The 10,717-nt window shown below is 50.5% G+C and overlaps 1 protein-coding gene and 1 long non-coding RNA gene across 2 annotated transcripts in view; one reads left to right on the top strand and one right to left on the bottom strand.

The window, feature by feature from the left end:
• LOC102499652 (uncharacterized) overlaps window positions 1-4,673 on the top strand; it is a 13,065-nt gene extending 8,392 nt beyond the window's left edge. The window contains exons 2-3 of the long non-coding RNA XR_335744.2: window positions 885-1,077; window positions 4,498-4,673. This is a non-coding gene — a long non-coding RNA (uncharacterized LOC102499652). The remainder of the gene's footprint in view (window positions 1-884; window positions 1,078-4,497) is intronic.
• FHIP1A (FHF complex subunit HOOK interacting protein 1A) overlaps window positions 1-10,717 on the bottom strand; it is a 205,138-nt gene that overhangs the window by 151,275 nt on the left and 43,146 nt on the right.

The raw sequence follows: 10,717 nt of genomic DNA, 5'->3' as shown, positions 1-10,717 counted from the left end.
TATATATACATATATATATATAAATATACACATATTTTTTTTTTCCTGAATCTTTAACCTACACAGATCAGGCCACCATCACCCCGCTCCCCAGGAACTCCCAGGCTGAAGGCAGCAGTGGCCTTTCCGCAGTCGTTACCTCTCGTTACCTCACAGGGCACCAGGGGACGGCTGGACAGCGCAGGCCGCTTGGGCCTGCTACAAGGGCAAAGCAGCCGCCAGTGCCCGCACTTACTAACCAGTCCCCGAGCGCAGCTTTCTACCACGGGTGTTTCTACAGAAGTAACACAGCTCTGGGACCAGCAGTTAGCGTAATGGCTATGGACTCCCACGTAGTCGACCATGGTTCGCGTCCCGGACCCCGTGGCTTAAACTCATGCCAGGTGCATGTACGTGCGTGCCCAAGATCCCGAGAGGAGAATGGAAGAGAAGGGATTGCGGCGTGACCATCTCCCCTGGGGATGATTTCTCGCTTTCTGTCTCTCTGTCTCTCTCTGTCTGTCTGGCGAGTGCACATACCCTATGGCAAAAACTTCTCCAAAAAAAAAGCAAAAGCAGTAATGCAGCTCTCATGCAACACCAGAGAGACGTGAACAGCAGCCGTCTCAACCCGGGCTCATTTCCCAGGCCAGGAAGCCGGTTCGCGAGGCTGGGCCCAGCACGCAGTCTCCAAGAGGCCGATGGATCCTCTTTCGCTGCTGCTTCCTTGTCTGCTGCGAGGTGTCCCGCGTCCCGACAGGAAGCCGGAGACACCTTAATTCTCACAATTACACTTAATCAGAGCAGTCTGCAATGTGTGATTTAAGTCTACATGCTCAAAATACCCTTGGTTTATAGGAATCTGCCTGGTTGAGATAATAATCCTCTAAAGCAGATATTTTAAGTTGCAGGCTACAGGCAAAGGGGCTGTACCCACTTGAGACGAGGAGTGAGTGATTGGAAAGCGCGTCTCCGACGCAGGGTCCTGATTGCATTAGACAAGGGGCATGAAGACTGATTATCGCCGCTGATTGCGCAGAACCCGGGGCTGGAGGTGCAAGAGCGGCGGCGCCTTCCCGGAAACGACAGCACGGACAGGTGAATTCCCACTCCGTCCTCCCGCGGGCCCTCTGTCCTGATTGCGGGGTAAACGGGCTTTTCCCTAATAACCTCAGTCATACGTGGGATGGCGGTTAAAAAATCCTAGACTCGATCTTACCACCCTGACCGAGGAGGGGCTGGCCGGGCCTGACCACGTGGTACGTGATCAATAAATAATTACAGCGGCTTGGCGAACAGGCCTGTGGGCACACGTCGGGGACTGTCAAGACTCGTTTTCCCAGACACCCCACAGCTGCTGGGAGTCGCCATGCATGTTCTAGTGAGTGGAAGGAAACACACCCCATGTGCCACGCAGAGCAGCCCTGGAACCGGCTCCCTGTCTCCACGGGCTCCAACCCCATGGGGGGTGGCTTGTGCTACTTCCTCCCCATCCACCCAGGGCCACCATTATTATCGGACAGTCAGGTGTGGCACTCGCCTGGAAAAACGTGGCCGAGGGAAATGCTGACTGGCCCTTTTTAACAAGGAAGTGGGGGTGGAAGTCTTCACCTCCGTTCTCTAAGGGAAAGCCACTCACAAAATATCGTAATCCTGGTGGGGCAGCAGGAGGTGTGGTGGTTGGGGCACTGGACTCCCACGCGGCAGACCACGGTTTGAGTCTCAGATCGAATGGCTTGCTTAAAAAGCAAAAAGTCAAGCAGATGGAGTAGTGATTAGGTCACTGGACTCCCAAAGAGCTGACAGTGGTTCACGCCCTGGACCTGGTGGCTTGAAACTCACTCCGGGTACGTGTGCATGCGTGCCCAAGATCCTGAGGGGAGAATGGAGGAAGAGGGATTGCAGCATGGCCATCTCCCCACGGGATGATTTCTCACTTTCCTTTTCTCTTTCTCTCTCTCTCTCTCCAACAAGTGCACATTCCCTAAGGCAAAAACCTCTTAAAAAAAAAATATATATATATATAGACATACATATCCTGGTTGTGCCTACATGGCCCCGGGTTAAAGGGGAGGGGTGAGAGGAGGCAATGGTCACTCTGTGCTCTCCGGCTCCTGGGCAATGGCTGTCCCTCCCCATGCCACCCCCACCCCAGGAAGCCATCTCCACCAGCTTCCATTTTTTAGGGGCTGTGGGACACTTAAACGACGGAAATGTATTTTCTCAAATTTCTGGAGGCAGGCAAGTCCAAGACGCAGGTGCTAGCAAATCTGCTTTCTGATGGGGCTCTCTTCCTGGGTTGTGGGGCCCCCATCTCCCTGCGTCAGGAGTTAGAACCCTGCTCACCATGCTCTAGCTTCAGGATGCAAGGGTGAGAAGCCACCCACTCCGCTGCCTAAAAGTGCCCCTGTGCGGCAGGAACACAGCCAGGAGGCCCCTGTGTTACCTCTGGAGCTCTGAGCGGGGCTAGCCAGGACAGGGGAAAGGGAGGAGCATCTGTCCACGGAGCCTGCACGATGCACAGCGCTGGCTGAAAACTTAAAGCCCTGCCGAATCTGGGTAGCTGAGGTGCTAGCATTTGACCCATTTGATGTATAAAAGATCAGACAAGGGAGCATGGATTAGAAATTGCCTAATCAGGGTCGGCAGGGGGCGTGGTGGTTGAGGTGCCGGACTCCCACATGGCTGATCATCGCAGTTCAAGTCCTGGACCTGGCGGCTTGCTTTCTCACTTTCCTTCTGGCGAAATTAATAATAGTAGTAGTAAATAAAATTAAATAAATAATTCTTTAAAAAAAGAAAAGAAACTGCAGAATTTGCATTACTGATAAGGACAAGAGCTTTGAAATTAGTGGAATTCAACACAACCACTGTAAACCTAAGTGGAAGAGGGAAAAACGAATGGAGACTCTGAGCTTGAAAAGGTATCCTCATTTGGGACCAGCAGTTAACGTAATGGCTATGTCGCTGGACTCCCACGTAGTCAACCACGGTTCGTGTCCTGAACCCAGTGGCTTAAAACTCACGCCGGGTGCCTGTGCGTGTGTGCCCAAGATCCCGAGAGGAGAATGGAGGAGAAGGGATTGCGGCGTGGCCATCCCCCCTGGGGGTTGATTTCTCGCTTTCTGTCTGTCTCTCTCTGTCTGGCGAGCGCACGCGCCCCATAGTGAAAACCTCTCAAAAAAAAAAAAAAAGAAAAGGCATCCTCATTTGAGCAATGAAATGGCAAAGCCAAGAAAAGATTCAGACCAAACGGGCAAAACTGATGTCACCACCCACGCTCTGCTCTGGAAAACCAAATCTTGGGTTGTCAGGAAAGTTATCACTCATTCTTGCACAGAAAACCATAAAAAAAATCATGACTTTTCCGATGACCCAAGAGAAGCCTGGAATCACATGGCATCGTGTCACACCTGGAGCTGCGTGACGTCACACAACACGTGCTCTGGTCCCTCCTACCTGAATCGCCAGCGTTCTTCTAGGTCGGCAGGAGAGTCATGATGCATCTTTCTACATTTGTCTAGGCAAAAATGCATCGTGACTCTCCCAATGACCCAATATGTGGTTTTCCAGAGCAGAGGGTGGGTGGTATAACTTTCTCTTTTTTTTTAATTTAATTTTATTTATTCATTCATTTATTTTCATTTGACTGGAGAGAGACAGAGCAAGAGAGAGAGAGAGAGAAAGTAAGTGAGAAAGCAAGCCGCCAGGTCCAGGTCTCGAACTGCAGTCGGCCATGTGGGAATCCAGCACCTTTAACCACCACGTCACCTGCCGGCCCCCAAAGTCTACTCTTTACCAAGCATGGTGTTAGGTACAGGAACACAACACTGAACAAGCCACAGTCCCTGTCCTTCTGGAGTTGGGTTTACCAACATGAAGGGTTTCATACGAAAACAGCCGTCTCTCAGTTGTCGAGTTCTTTATTTTCTCTCCTGCTTTTGATGTTCACGGCACTGACCTCGCCTTTGTCGCTTTCACTGTGAATAGACTTTTAGCACCTCCAACACGACACGTCCTAGTTAGGTCCTGTTTTCTTCTGCTTTTGTGCCTGTGTGTGCTATGTGCATATATGTGCGTGTCAGAGAGAGGCAGAGAGAAAGGGAGAGGGAAAGCTCCCCCAGGAGAGCCACAATCTCTTTTCCACCATCTCTCCCTCCTTTTGGAATTTTGGACACACACACACAAGCACCAGGCACATTTCCAAAGCCGTCTGGTCTGGGACTAGAACCCTGCAGTCAGCCACGTGGGATCCAGCTGCCTTAGCCACCAGGTCACAGAGCTGGTCCAGATTCTGTTTTCTAGACAGAGAGATTTTAGCCAGACTGGTTCCTAAGACAGAAAGGAAGCAAATGCAGTAGAGGGATTTTACAAAATTCGGGCTTCAAAGAAAGAATATACGGATGTATTGCTTTAAATAAACACGGAACAGGAGCACAGGTGATGGGGGGCAGTGGGCAGAGGAGGGGGGGAGAAAGCACAGCCAGCTCCTCCTCGAACACGACTCTGACCCCGCAGGAGGCTGGTCTCTGGGCCGCTCGGTGCTCATCGCTAATCGACGTGCGCGAAGCAGCGGGCATCGCCTGAGCGTTCCGAACGTCCCTAATTGTGACTGAGCAGATGGGCCCCCGAAGATCACACGTCACCCTATGTGAAAGGGTTGCTGGTACATCATTAATTAAAACACCTTGGCTCCCCACCACATTAGACGCACAATAATTATCCTTACACGAAATCTGCTTTATAACACTCCAAATGCGTTGAGCCCTGGGGTGACAACAGAATACAAACAAAAAGACTGGGCTGGGGCTCCTGGCCACGACTGCAGTACCGCAGAGCAGAGTTTAGAGCTCCCCCCTTTGGGAATAGCAAACATTAACAGGCCTGAGAGAGACACACAGCCACTATGGTGATTACGATCATGTAACATTAGCAGCTCCGAAGTTTTCACGAGTCTTTAGTATGTGCTGCGCCCTGAACCATGTGAGTTTCACATGCCCCAAACGCAGGCTCAGTGCCTTGTCTAAGGTCACCGGCCAGAAGGTGTCAGAGCAGAGAATGGAACCCACGCTCTAAAGTCTACACTACGAGGCCGCCAAAGAGGGAAGGTCAGGGTAGAGGAGAAAGGGTCACCTGCAGACTTTCCCAGAGCACAGTTCAGGACATGGAAGGCAGCAGGACCATGGATGTGGACTGCTGGACCACCAGCACAACCCACATGGAATTCCAGAGACCCCCAGACAGGTATGAGAACGCTTGCCTTCTCTGCCAAGACTAGGAAGGTGGAACAGAGAAACGGTAAGACCGCAGGGTGCGTTAAGAGTGATCAAGAGGGTGCCCATCAGAGGAGAGGCAGTGGAGCCCCAAAATGCACACTTTTGTTTTCAGGTTTTCAGGTTTTTCCCATAGGGCACACGTTTTCACCAGGGAGAGAGAGAGAGACAAAGAGAGAGAAAGTGAAAAGCACCCCCCACGAGGGACGGCTACACCATAATCCCTCCTCTTCTATTTTCCTCTTGGGATTTTAGGGATGCACACACCTGTGCCCTGTGCGATTTTCAAGCCACTGGGTCCAGGACTTGAACCGCAGTCAGCCATGTGGGAGTCCAGCACCTTAACCACCACGCCACCTACTGGCGCCAAGGGAGCCCACTCTTACTCTACCTATCCATGTATTGTACATCTCCTGCGTGTCAGCCGCCAACTACCGCCCTGGTCTCCAGCCTCCATGTGTTAGAGAGCACCATGGAGCCCTGGCCGAGGAAGACCTGTGTACAGAACCATGAAGGGTCCTGAGTAGGCCGAGAGGACCAGGTCAGGTGGTGTGCCCCTCGTGCTCCCCCACACAGGTGCAGCCTTCTTGGAACCTGAGCCCTGACTCAGCTGCTCCACAGGGAGGGCAGTTCTGACTCCCAAGTGCTGAGCTGGAACTACTTCGTTGCAAGAACTGAAAGCTCGACAGTCTTTTCCTAGTGACAGAAAAGTGAGAAGCTGTCTTAGTGAGCAGGCACCAGGAGAAATGGTTCTGAAATCTCACGGCCCAGTCCCTCCAGGAATATGAAGGGGCCGACAAGTTTCAACATGGCCTCATTGCTGAAGAACTCAAAAGGGAAAACACAATGCTGTCACCCAGGGAAGTCCATGTGGCTTTGGGCCCCAGCTCTGCTACTTACTAAGTCTACCCAGAAACTTCAAGCAAAGTACTCACCCTCTGCGGGCCTCCGCTCCTCACTCTGCCATCAGGTTTGGGAGCAGCCTACACCTTGCTGGGATCCTGTGGGCACAGAATACACCTCCACCCCAGCTGTGGTGTGTGCCCTGCCCACAGCTCCTTCCGGGGGACTGGTAACAGTCCTACCCACTGTGTGCAAGCCCCAGGCAATGTCCTCCTCCACCAAAACACACACACACAATCAACCTGCTAGTCACATGGACCAGAGCCAAACAGAACCAGAGGCGGAAAACTGATCAGATGGCAACCAATCCCTAGGCTGGCCATCCGCTGTGTTGTGCTTTAAAGCCAGAGGTGACCAATGGCCCATAGCTTAGCCACTCCCACTCTCTCGGGGATTAGAACTAGGAAGAAAAGCTGGCTGGCAGCTGGCAGCAAAGCAGACAGGCCCAAGACAGGACAGCAACGTGGACAGTATCGGATTACAGTAAGGAACAGGCTCCTGGGGTCAAGGTGCCCAGAACTGGGGGGAGAGGGAGGTGTCCACAGCCTTTGACTCCGGCCTTGAGGTGTTCCCGAGGCCTTGCCCTTCCTAAGGCCTAGCTGTTCCCTCGCCCTAGCATGGAAAAATAAAGCCCCTACTACCCCAGGTCACTGGAGGCATTGCCTGTTCTTTGTAGCCAGATGAGACGGAAGCATGACACACCTGTGCAAGAGGCCACGTGTGGGCGAAAACTCGTACACCAGCTGCTTTGTGGGACCTCCCTGAGCAGACTAGGAGGGAGAAATGGGCTGATCCGTGTCTGGGAACGGCTGGAGATGCCTCTCCCAGGCGTGGGCTACCAAAGGAGACAACCGGGGCGGGGGTGAGCACGGCCGTGATAAACACAAGGCGTCTTTTAGAGGGTCTGAGAAGAGCAATACCAGAAACAATCTCCAAAACCCTGCGTACTTTTGCTTCCTTCATAGCCTCCTTTGAGGGGGGGAAAATTATTCTTCTTAATACTTTCCAAGATTGAAACAAAGCCAAATGTCACCGGTTTTCCCTTTGAGACAAGATTTAATTAAGGAATGAAAAAACCAAAGACGATCCAACCTCCGTGGAATAAAAAGCAAAGTGACAACAAAACATAAAAGCGTCCCTCTGCCCCCACCCAGATCCATCGTTTTAGAAAGTGACAGTCAAAATGGCAAGCTCTATCCACCCTGCGGAAGCCATGCCACACCGCCTTCCCCAGTACCCGCCTCCTTCAACCCTGGCCTCCAATCCCATGCCAGGTTTTCTGGAACGCCTTTGGGGGCCTTTGGCATTTTAGCGTCTATTTTATTACCCGGCTTGAAACCCGATTTGTTCCACTCGGTGTTTTCCGGCTTAGCTCTGTGAGTCCTGTATTTTGGCAGGATGGACAATGGCTTCAGCAGACGCCCCCATGCATGCTTCACAGCTACCTGCTTCAGTGCCCCTCTCAAATCTGCACGGGACAGAGGACGCTGGATTACCACCTATTTTAAAGAGGCAGCAGAAAACCACCCCTGCACAAATCAAACCTGGGGAGGAAACGGGGCTCTCTACAAGCCGAAGTATGATTTATCCAGACTTATTTTCCAGCAGATTCAACTAGGCTTAAAAACCGTTGTCCCTGTTAGCTTTTTTTTTAAAACCATCAAAAGAACCAGGTTCAAAAGCAGTAGCCACACTGATTATAAAGTGATGAGCTATAAGAATGCGTCTCTCACAGGGGCGGGAGAGTGGAGGGTTTGCGGAATAATTCAGATCGGGATCCACTGGCCTGGGTCCACCCGATACGTTATGAGGATAGTTCAGATGACGACACGCGAGCTTCTGGTGGGCCCTGCGTGTTTTCATTCTCTTCTCTCATCGTACAAGGTTCGATGCCTTCCTGGCCTTGAGAGGCAGCTCAAGGTGAGAAGCAGTGAATCACCGGCAACTTCACTGAGTGCTCTTTGCAGTCTATAAATAAAAGCAGGGCTTTGGAAGCTGGTAGACCTTTCTTAGGTCTGAATACCTCAAGGTTACGCACTTCTAAGCCTCTCTAAGAAAAAGTATAAACACCAGCCAGAGAAATGTGATTTATAATTAACAACGGGGCTTATACAGAAAAGCTCACGTCTTCATGGCCAGGGCATATACTGCGGTATTGTAGACCTTTAACTTCTCACGCTCTGTGTTATAAAAAAAAAAAAAACCAACAACAACAAAACTAAAACTTCAAAAAAAAAAAAAAAAAAAAAAAAACAAACCGACAACAACAAAACTAAAACTTAAAACAAAAACCATTCATTTTTCAGCATGGTCGACAAGTGTAGGGACATTCAGCAAAACATTAGTTTCAAGAAAACACTTTGCCCAAGATCCCGGGAGGAGCATGGAGGAGAAGGGATTGCGGTGTGACCATCCCCCCTGGGGGGTGATTTCTCGCTTTCTGTCTCTATGTCTCTCTCTGTCTGTCTGGCGAGCGCACGCGCCCTACAGTGAAAATCTCTCCAAAAAAAAAAAAAAAAGAAAACACTTTGGATCCCAATTACTTTACATGACGGAATGATTGTTGTGCACTAGTAAAATGGGCAGAATAAATTTAATCCCTTTTATGTCACAAAGAAATTACAGTTCAGTTATGCAACAAATAGCAAGTGATGTTTTTTTAGGAATGTGAGGTAAGTGGAAGTGGGGATTTCCAACTTGTGGGGGGTATCTGCCCAGAGCCTCTTCTCTGTACCCCAACGCCTGCAGCCCAACGGTGAGCCCTGACTGCCCACTGCCGTTACGGGAGCCAGGCTGCACCGCCTCCTACCTTTGCTGACTGGGCCGAAACTGGGCTCAGCCAATCAGATTTCTCCCCTAGGAACCTAAGCCAGAATCGGAAAATGCTGACTGTATTTCTCTGGTTGCTTCAATGACTGAGACTTGTACTCTGAAGCTACAGAGTAGCCAAGTTGAGACACATGGAGTGAAAGTGGTTTAGTGAGAGAAAGAAAGAAACAGAACCGAGTGCTAAATTGTTTTTTTAAAGATTTATTAAATTTTATTTTTATTATTATTACTCTTTTTTTAATTTGCTAGAGGGCACACGTGCTCACCAGACAGAGACAGGGAGAAAGAGAAAGCCACCATGTCCGGGACACGAACCACCGTTGGCCATGTGGGAGTCCAGCTCCTTAACCATCTTACCACCTGCCAGTCCCCAACTAAACTACTCTTCTAACTCCAGATTTGAGTTCCTTCTGAGGCCCATCTGAGCCTGAGTTCCCTAAGATCCCAGAATCCTTTCAATGGGTTTCCCTTTTCATCTCATCTGGTCGATTTCTCTCCATTTAATCAGGGTCAGAGCTGCGTAAGCATGAGATGAGGATCAGACAATGTTAGCAAGATCCTCCTGCAAGGAAAAACAAAATACGACAATCTTTGAAAGTCAGAGCCAGAAACCCCAAGGGGTGAGAAGGGCTGAAGCGGACGCGCCATGAAGGCTGCGTCCCAACTTTGTCACGTAGCTATCATGTTAACTCAGTTCACCACAGCGCCTCGAGTTCTGCGTGTCGGTGGGTGACGCGTCCTCTCCCCGGGCATCTTCTCTGTCCTCACTGACCCACCATGCTGACCCGCAGCAGCAGCCGCTTCTCGGGCGTTTTCCTCGGTGTGGCCACGTGCTCCTGTTAGAGGTCCTCTCAGAGCCCACGGTGGTTTCTGACTGCTTGATGTGAAGTCTCCCGAGGCAGTGGCTGTATCTGTGAGCGTCTGAGCACTGTCATCACCATGGCCTAAGGTGACAGTCAGTCCCAGAGTCAGCTCCCTTCTTGGCCCCCCATGGTCTCAAATCCCCCTCCGAGCTGAGCTCATGGAGTTGGTGAAGCTGCTTCTCACAAATGACCCGAGCGAAGAGGAAGGCCTGAGGGTTTGGACACCTGGATACAAGTTCTGCTTATTCTACTAACTAGTCATCATTTAACTTCTTTTTGTTAAAGAATTATCTATTTAATTTCTTATTTTTTGTTGTTGTTGTTGTTTTTGGTTGTTTGTTTGTTTGTTTGTTTTTTTGCTATAAGGTACGTGCATTCACCAGAGACAGAAAGGGAAACTGAGAAAGCAAGCTGCCAGGTCTGAGACTCGAACAGTGGTCAGCCATGTGAGAGTCCAGCACCTTAGCCACCAGGCCACCTGCTGGCCCTAGTCATTGTTTAATTTCAACAGCCCCTTGATAAGGCTTGACCACTGGCTTTCAGCCTTTCTCCTTCCCCAACCCGTCTAAGAGGTATGTCAAGAACACAGGAAAGATGAAATAATTAACACTGAAAAAGAGATAGACAAAGTATGTCATGTTAGCTGAATAAAACACCCAGAAAAGGGGGTCAGGTCGTGGCATGGTGGTGGAGTGGGTGGGTCCCACGTGAAAGAGGTCCTCCCTGGGCATGCTGGGTACACACGTGAGTACCTGTGATCCGGGTGGTGGGGACCGGACAGGTATCACAGCCCGAGGACACTGTTGGGGTACCTGTGTCTTCCCCCCCAACACAGAAGGAAGAGATATCTAAAACTTTGAAAACACATAT

Source organism: Tupaia chinensis, unplaced genomic scaffold (genome assembly GCF_000334495.1).
Source record: "Tupaia chinensis unplaced genomic scaffold, TupChi_1.0 Scaffold000521_1, whole genome shotgun sequence".
Taxonomy (NCBI): Eukaryota; Metazoa; Chordata; class Mammalia; order Scandentia; family Tupaiidae; genus Tupaia; species Tupaia belangeri.
This window is presented reverse-complemented; position numbering and strand designations above follow the sequence as displayed.